General features: G+C 40.6%; 1 pseudogene; it reads left to right on the top strand.

Annotated features, from left to right (window-relative positions):
* LOC132533702 (NADP-dependent malic enzyme, mitochondrial-like) overlaps positions 1 to 17931 on the top strand; it is a 138221-nt pseudogene that overhangs the window by 118408 nt on the left and 1882 nt on the right.

Below are 17931 nucleotides of genomic sequence, written 5' to 3' on the forward strand. Positions count from 1 at the left end.
TCTGTGTCTGCCCTTGCCTCACAATTTCTGCCTCTAACCAAATATAAATTGTTAATATATTAATATAATGAATTTAAACAATATAAGGTTTATTAGAGCATTAAAAAGCCTGGGACATATATTTAGATATGGAAAATAAACGATTATCATCAGAGGTTAAGGCTGGAATAGTGCAGTTGAAGTGTTGGGAGGGGGGTCCTCCGTTTTATAGATAGCTAGTAGGCTTATGTTAGTTATATTTCAATGGGCCTGTAGATATACTAGTTATTTTCTTTTGTTTGTTTGTTTTTTCCTGAGCCTGAAATCTGATATGCAGGTAGATCCAAGTTATTGTCTGGGGAGATGATGCCATGGATGGGAAAAGGACCAGAAAGCTAGATCAGGGAAGACAGTAGCTCCCAAATATGTGACAGGGGTATAAATATTGTTGACTGTAAACCCCATTGATTTGATGTGATCTGGGGCCCATAATTAGCTTAGGAGCCTGTATGACCTCTACAACCCTCTGGACCTGAGTTCACATACTGTGGTCATGAGTAGGAACATTCCATGCTGCTTCAGTATTGACCCATCTTCCACAGGTGTAGCATAGAGTATGTTGTCCATCCCCCCTTCATTGGATGGAACATTCTCTACCATTTTTGATCCAAGTTGAGGGCAAGGGCCTATGGGAGCCCAAAAGGGGCCTATATTGTTGTTCCTGATAGAGATGACCAGTAACAATGGAGAGGGAGATTTATTCGAGTTCTAGGCCCATCAAGTCTGTTTGGGAATCTCAGGACTCCCTGAGTAGAGCCTCAGCTGGTGGAATGACATCAGTAAAGTATGCAAGTCTCTTGCTCTTATTCAGCTTTTGCAGTCTTTGCTTTGATAAGGTTAGCTTTGGAGTGAGTGAGAGAACTGTAATAGGAAGTAGGTGAGGAGGGTATCTATGTCTAAGTGGACACTATTTCATTATGAACTCGATACTGACTCACTACAGACTAATGTGTATTTTAGTTTTCAGGTACATATTTTCCCCTAATTTAAGGATACATGTGAACATATGCTCTATCTAATGGGACCTGGTCTATATCTAGATTTTGGATATTTGTTAGGAAGTGCACCTCCTGGAATGGAATCAGAGAATACCATAAAAAGAAAGGTTTGACCCAAGTGATGAGGGTGAAAGGTTGCATTCCATGCCTGATGTCTCTGTACACAGTCTGATGAGAAGTATGCTGAGATGGTACTCGTTGCTTTGATTAGGTTGGAATCGGTGGATGCAATATCATTTGGTATGACTCCAGAGAAGCATGCAGGGAAATAAGCCCCACTCCAGAAGTTCTAGGATTGAGAGAAACATAGGCTCTATAGAAGAAGTGAGAGATTCCTATTGTCTTAGGGTCTAAGAAGACAAGAGATAGTTATTTCAATAATCACATTATTTGGCTATTGGGTTAACTTTGAAAAATCCCTTTGTTAGGATTTGTTACATCATATACACCATGACCATATTTTATGTTCTTTGACATTGTTTTGCATATAACTATGCCTCTGGTTGCTTTTGTTCTCCCTGGACTAATTTTTTAATGGAGTTAACATATCAAAGATTCATCCTATGCATTTAAAAATTCAGTCTGTGCATTAAAATCTTTGAAACATTCAATCAGTTTCCCCCCTCTCATATTAGTGATTTATATGACTACAAAATAATAAGGTGTACATAAACACAATTCCCACCACCAAAATATTATGTCCCATCCCACCCCCCTCAGTGTTGCCCCATGAAGCTGCCCCACCCTCACCCTCCACCCAGGGTTTTTACTTTGGTGCCCTACTACAAATTTAGTCAGATCCTGCTTTGAGTTTCCCTTTCTGTCATATTTCTCAACTTTTGTTTATGAGTGGGATTATCCCATACTTGTCTTTATTTTTCTGACTTAGTTCACTTAACATGCTTTCTTCTAGCTCCATCCAAGATGGGTCAGAGAAGGTGGGTTCATTGTTCTTAATAGCTGCATAGTATTCCATTGTGTATATATACTACAGCTTTCTCAGCCACTCATCTGTTGTTGGGCACCTGGCTTGCTTCCAGATTTTAGCTATTACGAATTGTGCTGCTATGAAAATAGGAGTACACATATCTTTTTGGTTAGGGGTTATGGAGTCCTTGAGGTATATCCCCAGGAAAGGAATTACTGGGTCATAAGGAAGTTTTCCAGACTGCTCTCCACAGAGGCTAGACTAATTTACATTCCTACCAGCAGTTCAAAAGGGTTCCTCTGTCCCCACAGCCTCTCAAGCTTTTGTTGATGCTGTCCTTTTTGTTGTATGCCATTATCACAGGAGGGAGGTTATTCCAATTTTGTGTAGTATTTTGATCATTAAGGGATGTTGGATTTTGTCAAAGGCTTTCTCCGCATCTACTGATATGACCATGTGGTTTTTGGTCTTGGTTTTATTGATTTGATGGATCATTTTGATTGATTTACATATATTTACCTAACATTGCATCCCTGTGATAAACCCCACTTGGTCATAATGAACAATCTTTTTAATATATTGCTATATCCGGCTGGCTGGAATTCTGTTCAATATTTTAACATCTATGTTAATCAGAAATAATGGTCTGTACATTACTTTTTTGGTTGTGTCCCTGTCTGCTTTTGGGTGTAGGTTTCATAGAAGCTGACAGGGAGTATTCCTGTGTCTTCCATCTTCTGGAAGACCTTTTAGAGTAGAGGTATTATTTTTTTGAAGGTTTTTACAATTCATTTGAAAAAACCATCTGGTCCAGGACTTTTATTCTTAGGAATGTTTTTGATACCTGTTTCAACTTCATTAGCTTTCATGGGATTGTTCATATTACCTAGTTCCTTTAATTTAATTTTGGAAGTTTGTAGATAACTAAGAAAGCATTCATTTCTTCCAGGTTCTCTAGCTTGGTGGCATATACTTGTTCATAGAAGCCTTGCATAATATGCTGAATTTCTGTGGGATCTGTTGTGATATCTCCTCTTTCAGTTATGATCTGATTTTTGGGTCTTCTTTTTTTTGCTTAGTGAGTCTGGCTAAAGTCATGTTGATTTTGTTCACTCTTTCCAAGAGCCAACATTTATTTTCATTGATCTTTTGTATGGTTTTTTATTTTCAATGTTATTCATTTCTGCCCCAACTTTAGTGATTTCTGTCCTTCTGGTTGCTTTCGAGTTCCTTTGTTCTTCTTCTTCTAGGTCTTTAAGGTGTGCAATCAGGCTGTTTATCTTTGCTTTCTCTTGTGACCTCATCTGTGCTTGTATGGCTATGAACTTCCCTCTCAGTACTGTGATAGCTATGTCTCAAATATTTTGATAGCTCGTTTTTTCATTTTCATTAATCTCTCAAAACATTTTGATTTCTTCCTTTACTTCCTCTTTGACACAGTAGTAGTTAAGGAATACTGTTGAGCTCCTACATTTTGGAACTATTATTAATATTTTGTTGATTGTTAAGTGTTAGTTTAATTCTACTGTGGTCTGGAAGATGTTAGGGATGAATTCAATGGTCTAGAATTTCTTGATGCTGTCTTTGTAGTCTAATATATGGTCTATCCTTGAGAATGACCCATGTGGACTTTCCAGTTTCTTGGGGTGAATGACTCTGAAAATGTCCAATATTTCTAGTTTATCTCTCTCCACATTTAACTCCCTTATGTCTTTATTGATGCCTCTGCCTGGGTGATCTGTCAAGTTGAGAGACTGGGGTGTTGAAGTCCCCTACTAAGACTGTGTTTCTGTTAAAATATTTCTTTAGCTCTTTCAGTAGATGTTTGATATATTTAGATGGCTTCTTACTGGGTGCATAGATGCTAATAATCGTTAAGTCCTCTTGATTGACCGATCATCTGAGCATGAAGTACTATGTATCTCTATCTTTTCTAATTTTATTTATATTAAAGTCTATCATGTTAGTTATTAGAATAGCTGTCCGTGCCATTTTTTGGTGGGCCATTGGATTCTATGATAATTTTTCATCTTTCCCCTTTGAGTTTGTGATTGTCTTGATGAGTTAGGTGGGTTTCCTGTGGACAGCATATTGTTGAATTGTGTTTTCTGATCTATCTTCCTACTCTGTGTCTTTCAATAGGTGAATTCAGGCCACTGTTATTTTCTGATATCAAATATTGATGATATTTTAACAGCATTATTGTAGATGTTTAGAGTGTTCTGATATATGGCGTATTATTGTTGGTCTGACTGTATATGGGAGACCTTTCAGAAGTCCTTTCAGGTCTGACTTGATGATCCTTGATTCTTTCAACTACTGCTTACCTGAGAAAGTTTTTATGGCTCCGTATTATCTGATTGACAGTCTAACAGGCTAAAGTAGTCTTGGTTAAAAGCCTTTCTCATTAAGCACTTGATAGATGTCTTGCCATTCTCTTCTGGCCTGTAGTGTTTGTGTGGAGAAGTATGCTGCTAATCTTATGGGTTTTCCGCTGTAGGTGACTCTTTGTTTTTCTCTTGCAGCCTTAAAGATCTATTCTTTATACTTATTCTTTTCCATTCTAGATATGGTGTGTTCTGGTCGCTTTAAACCTGGGTTAATTCTGTTTGTCACCCTCTTGGCTACTTGAACCTTTCTGTCTTTGATGTTGCCTAGACTAGAGAAGTTCTCAGCTATTATGTACAGAAGAATGCTTTCTTCCCTCCCTCTCTTTCTTCCTCTGGTAAGCCAATATAGCATATATTGTTTCTTTTTACGTAATCCTGTAGGTCTCTGTTATTTTCAGTATCTCTAAATCTCTTTTTGACATTTCTTTCTAATTTCGTAGTTTTCTCTTATTTGTCCTCAATCTTGCTAATTCTATCTTCAGCCTCATTTTTTTCTATTCTCTCTCCCCTCTGCTGTTTTCTGTAGTTCCACTATTTTGTTACCCCATTCTGATACTGTTTTAGCTTATTCAGCTAGTGGAGTTCTTAGCTCAGCTATTTCAGCTTTTAGCTCTCAAATTACCTACAGATAATTAGTACTTTCTTCCAGAGTCTCATTTGTTGTTTCCTCATTTATGATGACTATACTTTCAAACTCTTTCCTCACTCCTGTGATTAATTCCTTAAGTCTCATTTGGATAAATCATTAACTATCATCTGGATGTTGACCTCATTGTTCTGTGCTTCAACCTTTGGTGGGCTTTTAGCTGGTCTTTTTTCCTGGTTCATTTCTACAATATTTCTTCTTGGTTTAACCATGCTACATAGTATGTTTTGAGGTCTCTAACTCAGTACTTTTCAAAGTTCTGTTAATTCATGCCTGGATTGACTTGTGTCTAGGTAATGTACTTTGGAAATTAACGGTTGTTTCAATATTATTTCAGTCCCTGAGTTGGAGCACAGTGGCTTTTAAAGCATCTTTTGTTCTTCTTCTTCCTGTGGGCAATGAGAGCCTGAGGGCTTTTTAACTATAGGTAAGCTTCTTAGCTTAATCACTCTCTCCAGACCAATAGATAAATCAGGGTGGGGGAGAGTTAACACAGTGATTATGCAAAGAGACTCCCAGCCCCAAAGGGCTCAATTCACCAGTTCTTCTAGCATCAGAGCCAAACTGAAAGTACTTGGCCCAGAGAGTTTCCAAACTCTTCCTGTTTATACTCTGTCAGTTCTGTGGCAATTATTCACCATCTCTCCCCAATTTATCAGGAAAACAGTGTGGAAATATACTCACTATACAGCTCCACCTAGAGCCCACTAGGGTGTAGATATTCTCCTGCTTTTCATTTTTTAACTTTTTTATTTATAAAAAGGAAACATTGACAAAACCATAGGATAAGAGGGGTACAACTTCACACAATTATCACCACCAGAACTCTGTATCCCCTCCCCTCCCTTAATAGCTTTCCTATTCTTTAACCCTGTGGGAGTATGGACCCAAGGTCACTGTGGGATGCAGAAGGTTGAAGGTCTGGCTTCTGTAAGTGCTTCCCTGTTGAACATGGGCATTGACTGGCTGACCCATACTCTCAGGCTATCTCTCTCTTTCGTTAGTAGAGAAGGGCTCTGGGGAAGTGGAGCTCCAGGACCCATTTGTAGGGTTGTCTGTCCAGGGAAGTCTGGTAAGCATCATTCTAGCATCTGGAACCTGATAGCTCACAGGAGAAGTAAGTTCTCTGCACCCCAATATCAGCATGGGGCCTCCCAGTTGCTGCTCCAGTCTCCCAGAGTCAGTAGCAATGGAGAATAACAGTTGCATTTGGTGAGCCTTACCTCAGTCCTCTCTTCCCTTCATCAGTCTTTTTGTTAGTAAAGCAGACTGAAGGTGGTGCCTCAACTGCCAGACTGCTACCAGCAAGTTGGGAGTAATTGTAGGCTTCAGCTCCAGGAATCTCTCTTTAGGCTACTCTCTGTCCACAAGCCACATGTGTTTGTACTCACTGGTTGTTTGGTGGGTTCCCAAAGTCATTTTAGTCCTGTTTTGTTTTGGACCCAAGTTGTTTCCTTAGATGCTCTTAGTGGACTGGGGAGAGGAGAGGAGAATAACACCTGTCCTATTATATTTGAAGAAAAGGAAAAAATACTGCCAGCAACAGTTGACTTCACTGTGCTGGCATGGAGCTCCAGTGATAACCTTGTTGGAAATATTTTTTTTTTTGCTTTAATGAAAAAAAATACCCGCTGCCCTGAGTTTCTTTCATGTTCTGCCCACCAAAAACTGGCTGATGCTTGATGCTGTGGCTCAGCCATTGACACTTCTTCTTTTTCTAGCGTTTGCCCTTCTTCTATAGCCAGTCAACAGCGTCAGGTTTAGCCTGATGTAAAGTTTCGAGACCTCCTTTGAATCTGGAGAGGTGGCAGTCATTGACTATGTGGGTCATAGTCTGTCTGTAGCCGCAGGGGCAGTTCGGGTCGTCTCTGGCTCCCCAGCGATGGAACATAGCGGCACACCGGCCATGGCCTGTTTGATAGCGATTGAGGAGGGCCCAATCATAACGTGCTAGGTCAAAGCCGGGTTGATGCTTGCAGGGCTCTGTGATGAGGTGTTTGTTCTTTACTTCAGCTGACTGCCAACTCTGTTTCCAAGAGTCTGGAACAGAGAAGTTCAGTGTAGGCGTAGGGGACCAGATTGGGTGACGAGACATCAAGCGTTGGACAGGGTGGGCAAAAATATCCGGGTATATTGGCAGGTTCGGTCAAGCGTAGACGTGGGAAATGAACTTAGATGATGCTGCATCCCGACGAATATCTGGCGGGGCGATGTTACTAAGAACTGGCAGCCACTGACACTGGGCCACAGCTAAAGAAGGGGAACTAAAGTGTCTAGAATGTCTGTCAGTGGAATTCTGTCTTATCCCCCCTAACTGATATGCTTCTCAGAAGAGAGCTGGGTGCAAGAGACAGGATAGAGTGGGACCACTAACCCTGCGTCTTGACTCATGTGGGTTTCAATCAAGGGATGGACTAGCTTTTATTAAAGTACAATTTTGTATGCAAGAGAGAAATCATGTGAGTACTGCTCTGACCCAAGTAGCATTCAAGTCCTGAACTCTGCCAGTGGAGCTACCTCCCCTGCCAATAAGATTTTATATATATATATATATATATATATATATATAGAGAGAGAGAGAGAGAGAGAGAGAGAGAGAGAGAGAGAGATAGATATATGACACAAAATAAAGTCTCAGATGTATGTGAATGGGAATTTTTTGGCATATTGAAGGGGAAGCTTGTATTTGGGGAAGCAGGGAACACCCTACATGCTCCTGTGAGTGTGGGCACAGGGACTGGAGTGTCAGGAGAAGCATCTTGGAGGCGGCAAAGGACATAGGTGTTCTCAAAGGTTCTGTACTAGGGCATGGGTGAAGCCTCATTGTAGAATGGCTTCAATAAAAGTACAGGCTGCCTGGTCATCAAAGACTCAGCACCAACCAACTGGTCAATTAAGCTCCATTGTTAGATACCTTCCCTCTGTGAGTCCACTGCACTGGATGGGATTCTTCCAGGCTAGCTTCTCAGGAAAGAAAGAGAGACTGGGAACTCGTGTCAGAGTGGGAACATAATGCCATGCCTTTAGTGATCAGAGACAACTCCTTTATATTTAACTTTAAACGAAAGTGGCAAGTGGGAAAAGGAAATGGCTAGGAGAGGGGGTGGAAAAAAGTGCACCAAGGTTGAAAGCTTCCAGAGCAGCTGTTGAGAAGGTTAAAACCAGTGGGAGTAATCAATACTATGCAGGCAGGGCAGGTCTCAGGCAAAACAATGATTATGTAAATAGACCGTACTATCAGCAATGGAGCAGGGGGGCTGCCCTACAGGTTTCCCTTACATTCTCTTACTAGAATGTCCTCAGAGGTTTCCTTAAATGCTAACCTTTTTCTTTTTAATGCTCATTTGTTTGTTTGTTTATGGAGTTCAGAGAGAGATCCAAAGCATCCCTCTGGGACCTGCCATATCATGGATGGAACTTGGGCCTCATGTTTGATAGTGCCACACTTTACAACAACACCTTCTGAGTCACAGAGCATTTTTTCAGAGATCCTGGGCAAACTGAGAGCACTGAGTGCAAAATGTAACCTGGAGCCTATTGACCTCTCCCACCTGGTGAAAGGTCAAGGGGGAATGAAGGTCATTGTCTACTTCATCTACACTTGAGAGCACTTTCCCTGGGGCCAGACAGTAGTGCACCCACTGAGCACACACATTACCAGGTGCCAGGATCCAGGCTCAAGCTCACGGTGGTCCCAAACTTCACAAGTAGTAAAGTAGTACTGCAAGTGTCTCTCTTGACTGGTTTACTTTTGTCCTCGTAGTCATCCATGTTTGTGTTTTGGCTTTCTGTGACCGGGCCATGTGTTTCCTCACCACCTCGTGTCCTCACTGAGTACTTCACTGTGTTCTCAAACTCTAGTTCTTGACACCAAGAGTGTGTGAGCTACATTCAGCCATGCATCTGAATAAATTAAAGTGGGAAGAGCCCTCCTTCCACTTAGAATTACTTCAAGATTGTCCTCAGAATGCATGGACAACTGTCCCTTTAATGACAGTGTGCAATGGGACTCTGGGTGTGGAGGAAAGCAGTTTGACCTTGGCTCCCAAGCTGCTGCCTCAGTGGGTCTTAAAAGCATCTCCCCACACCTGTCTCACACCACCCCACCAAAAAAAAAAAAAACAGAAAACAAACAAACAAAAAACTAAAGCACAAAACACAAACATGAATGACTGAGGGGACAAAAGTAAACTAGGTCCACTTTGGTTAATACAAGCCAGTAGGGTCTTTTTCTCTTACTGTCTCATTTATACTTGCAAGCAAGTTGGGTGGGCCGCTGGGTCAGAAGCATACCTGCTGAGGCTCATGTGAGGTAGCTCCAGCCAGAAGGTAAGCTTACTGAGGCCCTAACACCAGCTCTAGGGACTGCGTGATAAAGGGGACTCAAGAAGAATTCTGGTATAAATACCCGTTTACTGGGGGGTTGTTTGGGGCTACTATATAAAGTGAAACAAAGAACATTTTTCACATATGTCAGAATTCACAGGTTTCTTAAAGGTCATCTTGCCCCCTATGTTAAGGGGTTGGTATGACAAGAGTTGGTGTGACACATAAAGGTCAAAATAAGCAGTCTTCTGATTCAGGAATTTAATTATCCAAAGGCATCTGAAAGAAGAATAGGGGTTGAACCAGTAAGGTGAGATAGAGAAGGAAGAACAAGGCTTGATGTAAATTAAGGACATCAAAGTAAACCAGGAAATAAGGTTTTGGGGGCTTTTCAGTGTGTGACAGGATGTGTTCTTCCTTTGTGATCAAAAGGTGAAGTGTATGTGTGAACTTTGAGTGAAATAACCTTAAAGCAAGCAACCATTTGGCCTGTGCTTCTAAGGCATGGGCATCCTGTGGGCAAGCTGGTGCTATACAGAGTGTGTGGGGTCATCTCCCCACACCAGTGCCTGCCTGTGATGCTACATGTGGGTAACAACAAGCAGATAATCCCCCCAAACCTGGGCATAATGCCCTGAAGACAGCAGGGATGCTTCTATCACAGTGCACCTCCTCTGTACAGGCCATACAGGAGGAAAGAGACAGAGACAGGAGAGAGAGACAGAGAGAGTGAGAGATAGAGAGATGCCAGGCCAGGCAACATACATGACATACAGAGAAGCAGTTAAAGAAGCCAGAACTCCTTTGTTCTGTCCCCCCAAAATGATTTTGGACCATATACCAGAGGCTACACTGAGTCCCAAGACCAAAATATAAACAAAGAAATAAATAACTGAGCTTGTCTGGAGGTTCAGAGCACCCCCCTAGAATTGAAGCTTAGCCCCATGGACACTCCAGCACAATCACCTCCCACCTCCACATACGGACTTCTCACTTGGATGGGGTCCTGAGTAATCTCTCTGTATGTCTGCCCCATGAGCTGATGGGGTCCCCTGTACATCGGCATGATGCAGGAGAGCATGCATGGAGAGGATTACAACCAGCTTCTGGAAGAGTTCATGCAGGCAGTCACCCACAAGTGAGCTTCACAAGCCCCTGGGATGGGGTGGGGCAGGGATGGGCTCTATGAACAAACTGGGATGATGAGGAGGATGCACAGAGTGGGGGGGATGGAGAGTCCTGCCTCACCTCAGAACTCAGAGACAATAAGTGCCACCAGTGGTGAGTGTGTGGAGGGTATGGGGATGGGTGGTTACTGAGGCACATGGGGGAGGGAACCCAGATGAAGTCCTAAGGGAAAACATCCAGGCCTGAGCTGTTCTGACTGGAGGCAAGTGCAGGATGTTATGAGTGGAGGGGAAATGTATCCTTCCTGCAGAAAGTTCTAGCATTCAGGATGTCTCAACCCTTTCTGAGAGTAGAGTATAGTGTAGTACAGCATAGTATAGTATAGTATAGTATAGTACAGTACGGTATAGTATAGTATAGTATAGTTTATACTATCACTGACTTCTCTACTCTGATATGGAAACCACTCACTTGTCCAGATTGAGGACTTTGCCAATGCCAGTGCCTTCCTTCTGATAAATAAGTACTGAAACAAGTACTGCATGTACAGTGATGACATCCAAGGTAGTTTTCTCCCTGGAACTGAGTGTCTGGGACTGGCTCCCTCACACAGGACCAGGTGCTGCCAGCGTGCCACTGGGTATCCACTGCCTTGTGGCTCAGGTTTTCCTGTGACCTGGGAGAGAGTTCAGGGGCTTTGCTAACCCACTGCTCCCTGGTGTATACATTGGAGACCATGGCCACATTCAGGGAAATGATTATTACATTACTGAATATATCTGTGACGGTGTACAAGGATGTATGTTTGAGCCTCTGGAAACCACATGGGAGCACCTACAAGAGGGAAGCTTGTATAGCTTTCTATGTTACCTCTTCTTTCAGTCACAATATTCCAGATGCTAACATGATGCCAACAGGACTTCCCTGGGAAGACAACCCCACCAATTTGTACTAGAGCCCCATTTCCACAGAAACCTGACCCATTAAGGAAAGAAAGAGACATGCTGGGAGTATGGATCAACCTGTCAATGCCCATATTGAGCAGGGAAGCAGTTATACCCCACAATGACGTTGGGTCCATACTCACTCCCACAGGGTTAAAGAATAGGAAAGCTATGAGCAGATGGGATGGGATATGAAGATCTGGCATTGGGAATTGTACCTCTCTTTTTCTATGATCTTGTAAGTGTTTCATTTTATAAATAGTATTTAGAAAAAGAAACAAAAAATAAAGAAAAAAGAGGGAAGTTTCATGAGCAATGGATCAGTGTCATGGTGTCACCCCTCTTTCTGTCTGTCTCACTCATAGTCTCTCTCCATATCTTGATTTCTATCACATATATGCATTCAGCCCTAGAAAGAACACTGGTGAAAAAAAATGAAATTAAACATGTAAAGATCTTTCTAAATAATACAACCAGCAAGTGGAAGATGGAATAGGACAGAGCACTTTTGTGAGTCACAGTTTCAGCCTCTCTCCACAGAATAAGCTAACAAAGACCTGGGGCAGATATAGTAAATGTTTAAATTGCAAATGTATGGAGTTCATACATGGTGGCATGGACATTAGATCATACAGGTTATGAGGCTCAAGGACCCAAACATCATGAACAGTGAAGCAGTACAAGAGATTACTCTCTCTCTCTCTCTCTCTCTCTCTCTCTCTCTCTCCCCCCCTGCCTCTTTTTCTCTCACTGGGAGCAATACTGTCATGTGGGAAACAAACTCCAGTGATGATCTTGGTGGCAAAATAAGAAGAAAAGGGGGACACTTCTGGAGGTTGGGCTACAGAACAATAGCAACTATGTTTCTCTCCTCTCCTCTCCTGGGTCAACTAGGAATACCACAGGAGACTCCCGGGACCACATGAGGACTAGAATGACTTTAACTTCAGGAACCCACCAAATCACTGGTAAGTACAAACATGTATGGCTCGTGGACAGAGATGAGCCTAAGGAGAGATTAAGTGGCTGGTTTACCAGTTTAAGTGGCAGTTTAACAGTTTAACAGTTTACCAGTTTAACAGGTAAGTGGCAGTTTACCAGTTAAGACAACACCTCCACTCTGTTTCACCAACAAAGAAATGGTTGAAGGGAGGAGAGGACTCTCCTGAGACTCACCAAATGCAAGTGTGTATCTCCATTGTTACTGCCCTCAGAATCTGGAGCAACAGCATAGAGGCAGTGTGCTGACACCAGGGGACAGAGAACTAATGACAAAACTCAGCAGAAGATCTCTACCTTTGTGACTTAGTGGTGGGACTATGAATGTCTCTTTGCAAAACTACTGGATTATCTTTGTCACACCTTGCTTTATCTCTTAATCAGGAGTCAGTGAATAAGCAAAGAAGCCTACTTAAAGTTTAAAAGCACTCAGGCTCCTATAGCCTACAGGGAAGAAAAAGAACAAAAGAGGCTTTTAAGCCACTGAATTCCAACTCAGGGATTAAAATACTATTGAAACAACAGTCAATTTCCACAACTGTGAACCCTATAATTACCTTAATTAGACACAAGTCAATACAGGCAAGAGTGATCAGTAATTTGAAAATTACTGATAGAGGGACATCATAACATATATAAAATGGTAAAACCAAGAAGAAGAAATACTGAGGAAATGAATGAGGACAAGAGTCCAACTAAAAGTCCCCCAAAGGTTGGATCACAAAATAATGAGGTCAACATTCAAACACTAGTTAAGGAAATACTCACCCGAGTGAGTAAAGAGTTTGAAAGAATTGTAATCAGAAATGCTGAAACACCAAATGAGACCCTGGAAAAAACACGAATTATCTCAAGGTTATTAGAGAACCAACAACTGAAATAGCTGAGCTAAGAACACAACAAACTGAACAAGCTAAAACAGTATCAGAACAGGGTAACAAAATAAGAGAACTCCAGAAACAGTATAGGGGAGGGGGAATAGAATAAATGAGGCTGAAGACAGAATTTGCAGTATCAAGGAAGAATTAGAGATGACTAAAAAAGAAGTAAGATCTCAAAAAGACATTAAGAGATATTGAAAACAACAACAGAGACCTATGGTATGACTTTTAAGGAAACAATATATGCATTATTGGCTTAGTTAAGGAAGAAAGAGAGAGAGGGGAAGAAAGCATTCTTCAGGACATAATAGGTGAGAACTTCTCTAGTCTAGACAACATCAAAGACATAAAGATTCAAGAAGCCCAGAGGTTCCCAAACAGAATTAACCCAGACATAAAGACACCAGGAAACATCATATTTATAAATGGAAAGGAGGAAGGATAAAGAAAGGATTCTGAAGGCTGCAAGAGAAAAACAGAGTCACCAACAGAGGAAGTCCCATAAGATTAGCAGCTTAATTCTCCACATAAACACTACAGGCCAGAATAGAATGGCAAGATATCTATTAAGTGCTCAAGGAGAAAGGCTTTCAACCAAGACTATTGTATCCTGCTAGACTGTCATTCAAACTAAACAGATGAGATGGAGGCATCAAAATCTTCTCAGACAAGCAACAGTTAAAAGAATCAACTATCACCAAGCCTGCCCTGAAAGAAGTTCTGCAAGGCCTCCTATAAACATTCAGACCACCATAAATAAGACTTATATCAGAACACTCTGAAACTCTACAAGAATGGCATTACAATACCTTCAATCTTTGATATCAGTAAATGTCAATTGCCTGAATTCACCTATGAAAAGACACAGAGTAGGAAGATGGATCAGAAAATACAACCCAGCAATTTGCTGTCTAACTCAACAAGACAAACACAGACTTAAAGTGAAAGGATGGATAATTATCATACAAGCCAAGCCAATGGTCCACAAAAAGGGGCAGGAACAGCTATTCTTATATCTGACATGATGGATTTTAAAATAAATAAAATTTAAAAAGATAAGAATGGACACTAATTAATGGTCAGTAGATTGGTCAATCAAGAGTACTGAACAGTTACTAATATCTATGCACCCAATGAGAAGCCATCTAAATACATCAAACATCTACTGAAGGAGCCACAGCAATATATTAACAGCAACACATTCATAGTAGGGGACTTCAGACACGATTCTCTCATCTTAACAGATCACCCAAGCAGAAAACCATAAAGACATAAGGGAGCTAAATGAGGAGATAGATAAAAAAAAATATTGGACATTATCAGAGTCATTCACCCCAAGAAACTGGAGTACACATTTTACTCAAGTTCCCATGTGTCATTCTCAAAGATAGACCATATATTAAGCCACACAGACAGCATCAGCAAATTCAAGAACATTGAAATCTTCCCAAGGATCTTCTCAGACCACAGTGGAATTAAACTAACACTTAACAATCAACATAAGATTAGAAAGTGTCCCAAAGTATGGAATCTCAGCACTACTTAACAAGAGAAAATCAAGGAAGAAATCAAGATGTTTTGAGAGGTCAATAAAATTTAAGACACGAGCTATCAAAATACTTGGAATACAGGTATTGTTATACTGAGTGGAGGTTCTTATCCACACAAGCACATATAAGGTAACAAGAAAAAGCACAAATGAACAACCTGATTGCATATGTTAAAGACCTAGAAGAAGAAAATCAAAGGAACTATAAAGCAAACAAAAGGAAAGAAATCATTAAAATTAGGGCAGAAATAAATAAGATTGAAAATAAGAAAATGACACAAAGATCAATGAAAACAAATGTTGGTTCTTCGAAAGAGTGAACAAAATTGACAAGCCTTTAGCCAGACTCAGAAAACAGAAAAGGGAGAAGAACCAAATAAATCGGATCATAAATGAAAAAGAGATATCACAAAAGACACTGCAGAAATTCAAGATATCATGTGGAGGCGTTTATGAAAAAATATATGCCACCAAGATAGAGAACCTGGAGAAAATGGACAATTTCCTACATACCTACAAACTTCCAAAATTAAATAAATGGAAGTAGACAAAACGAACAGGCCCATCACAGCTAGTGAATTTGAAACAGTTGTCAAAAAACATTCCCAAAAATAAAAGTCCTGGTCCAGATGGTTTTACAAATGAATTCTACAAAACATTCAAAGAAGAACTAACACCTCTACTGTTAAAAGTCTTCCAAAATATTGAAGACACTGGAATACTTTCTTCCAGATTTTATGATTCTAATGTACTATTCAACATAGTGTTGGAAGTTCTGGCCCTATAAATCAGGCATTTTACTATAGTAACAAAAAAAATTCACAAAATATCTAGGAATAAATCTAATGAAAGAAGTGAAAGTCTTGCTTACTAAAAATTATGAGTCACTACTCAAGGAAATAAAAAAAGACACCAAGAAGTGGAAAGACATTCCATGTTCATGGGTTGGAAGAATTCACATCATCAAAATTTATATACTAGCCCCCCAGAGTCATATACAAATTTAATGCTATCCCCATCATGATCCCAAAAACATTTTTAAGAGAATAGAGCAAATGCTATAAATGTTTATCTGGAACCAGAAAAGACCTAGAATTACAAAAACAGTCTTGAGAAGAAAGAACAGGACTGGAGACATCATCCTCCCAGATCTCAAATTGTATTATAGGACCACTATCATAAAAAATTCTTGGTACTGAAACATGAATAGACACACTGACCAGTGGAATAGAATTGAGAGCCCAGATGTAAACCCCCACACTTACGGGCATCTAATCTTTGACAAAGGTTACCAGACTATTAAATTGGGAAAACAGAATCTCTTCAACAAATGGTTTTGGAAAGAATGGGTTGAAACATACAGAAGAATGAAACTGAACTGATATAGTTCACCAAACACAAAAGTAAATTCCAAGTGGATCAAGGACTTGGAGGTTAGACCACAAACTATCAGACAGAGGAAAATATTGGCAGAAATGTTTTTCACATAAATTTTAAAGACATTCTCAGTGAAACTAATCCAACTACAAAGAAGACTAAAGCAAGTATAAACCTAAGGGACTACATCAAATTAAAAAGCTTCCGCACAGCAAAGGAAACCACTACCAAACCAAGAGACCCCTTACAGAATGGGAGAAGATCTTTACAGGCCATACATCAGACAATAGGCTAATAACCAGAATATATAAAGAGCTTTCCAAACTCAAAAACAAGAAAATAAATAACCGCATCCAAAAATGGAGGGAGGAAATGGACAGAATATTCACTACAGAAGAGAACCAAAAGGTCCGAGAAACACATGAAAAAATGCTCCAAGTGTTAGATTGTCAGAGAAATGCAAATAAAGACATCAATCAGATACCACTTCACTCCTGTGAGAATGTCATACATCAGAAAAAGTAACAGCACTCCTGTCATGCCCACAGAATGTGAGATCAGATCTAGAGGAATGAAGAGGTCACACAGGCAAATAAGCTAATTATGGGCCCCAGACAACATAACATCACTGGAGTTTGAGTAATATTTATAGCCTTGTCCCATATTAGGGAGGTACTCTCTTCCCTGATCCAGCTTTCTGATCCTTTTACCAGCCATGACATCATCTCTCCAGACAATAATTAGGATCCTCCTGCATATCAGATTTCAGACTCAGGCAAAAACAACAAAAACAAAAAAGAAAACACTAGTATAGCTACAGGCCCTTTGCCCTTTGAAATATAACTAAATTATGCCTACTAGCTATCTACAAAATGGAGGACCCCCCCAACTCTTCATCTGCACTATTCCAGACTTTAGGTCCATGAATGGTCAACAATTTGTTTGGCTTTGTATATTAACTCTCTTTTCAGCCACCAGGTTCCAGATGCCAGGAGGATGTGACCAGACTTCCCTGGACAGACAATCCCACCAATGTATCTTGGAGCTATGCTCCCCCATAACCCTTCCTCGTAGGGAAAGAGAAACAGGCTGGGAGTATGGATTGACTTGTCAATGCCCATGTTCAGCAGGGAATCAACTATAGAACCCAGACCTTTATCCTTCTGCAACCCACAAGGATATTGAGTTTATACTCCCAAGGGGTTAAAGAAGAGGAAAGACATCAGAGGAAGGGATGGGATTCGGAGGTATGGTGGTGGGAACTGTGAAAAGCTGTATCCCTCTTATTCTATGGTTTTGTCAATGTTTCCTTTTAGATAAATAATTATTTTTAAAATGACAACGTAACAGCAGCAAATGCTGGAGAGGTTGTAGAGACCAAGGAACATTCCTGCACTGCTGGTGGGAATGTCAATTAGTTCAACCTCTGTGGAGAAGAGTCTAGAGAACTCTTAGAAGGCTAGAAATGGACTTACCCTATGATACTGCAATTTCTCTCCTGGGGATATATCCTGAGGAACCCAACGCACCTATACAAAAACATCTGTGTTGTTCACAGCAAAAGAAACCACTACCAAACCAAGAGACACCTCACAGAATGGGAGAAGATCTTTACATGCCATACATCAGACAAGAGTTAAATAACCAACATATATAAAGAGCTTGCCAAACTCAACAACAAGACAACAAATAACCCCATCCAAAAATGTGGAGAAGACTTGGACAG

The sequence above is a fragment of the Erinaceus europaeus genome, chromosome 17 (genome assembly GCF_950295315.1).
Source record: "Erinaceus europaeus chromosome 17, mEriEur2.1, whole genome shotgun sequence".
NCBI lineage: Eukaryota > Metazoa > Chordata > Mammalia > Eulipotyphla > Erinaceidae > Erinaceus > Erinaceus europaeus.